The sequence below is a fragment of the Triticum dicoccoides genome, chromosome 1B (assembly GCF_002162155.2).
Source record: "Triticum dicoccoides isolate Atlit2015 ecotype Zavitan chromosome 1B, WEW_v2.0, whole genome shotgun sequence".
Classification (NCBI taxonomy): Eukaryota; Viridiplantae; Streptophyta; class Magnoliopsida; order Poales; family Poaceae; genus Triticum; species Triticum dicoccoides.
Genome location: NC_041381.1, coordinates 653310285 through 653310977, shown reverse-complemented (window position 1 = coordinate 653310977; position 693 = coordinate 653310285).

The following is a 693-nucleotide window of genomic DNA, read 5'->3' as shown; positions in this document are numbered from 1 at the left end:
CATTCATTCAGTTAACTGACTTGCCCTCTGATCTCTGTGATTGCTTGCTGTTCTATGCAAGACAGAAGCCAAGAAAAGGATTTCAATATTCTAGGGCAAGCATGAATGTAAATTGCTGCTTTTTTCAGTTACATTGAGGAATATATGTTTATTATATGTACCACTGTTCTTTTGTACTGTATTTCCTATGACAGGTTCACATTAATTTCGTTTCCCCCTCCGTGTAGACCCGATGTGTCCGTTTCCCCCTCCAGGTGCTGGCGGCGGCGCCGTCCGTGAGAGGGGCCATGCCCCGGAGACGCGTGCTGCCTCTTCGGACATGCCACAACACCACCCCGCATGTATGAGGGGCAGGTGCGACGCTCCAGTCGCATCGCTACCCCCCCCCCCCCCAGGGCCCCCGTCCCGCCTAACCCTGGAGTGGTTGACCACGAGATCTTGCCCTTTGACTACCACGAAGGGCCTTTGACCAGCGGTTCACCAATGTTACGAATCGTACGATGAATATTTTTACTAGCCTCTTCTCTTTTTCCTGCTGGCATGACGCTTCGTACTTAGTCTACTGCTGGTGTGCTGGATTTCAGACCAAGTTCTGAATCAGTGGCGATTTCTTTTTGATACTTATTGCTTAATCAAATTGAGTGCGCATATACTAGAAGGAATTGGATTGCATGTTTGTGGGCTGTTGCAATG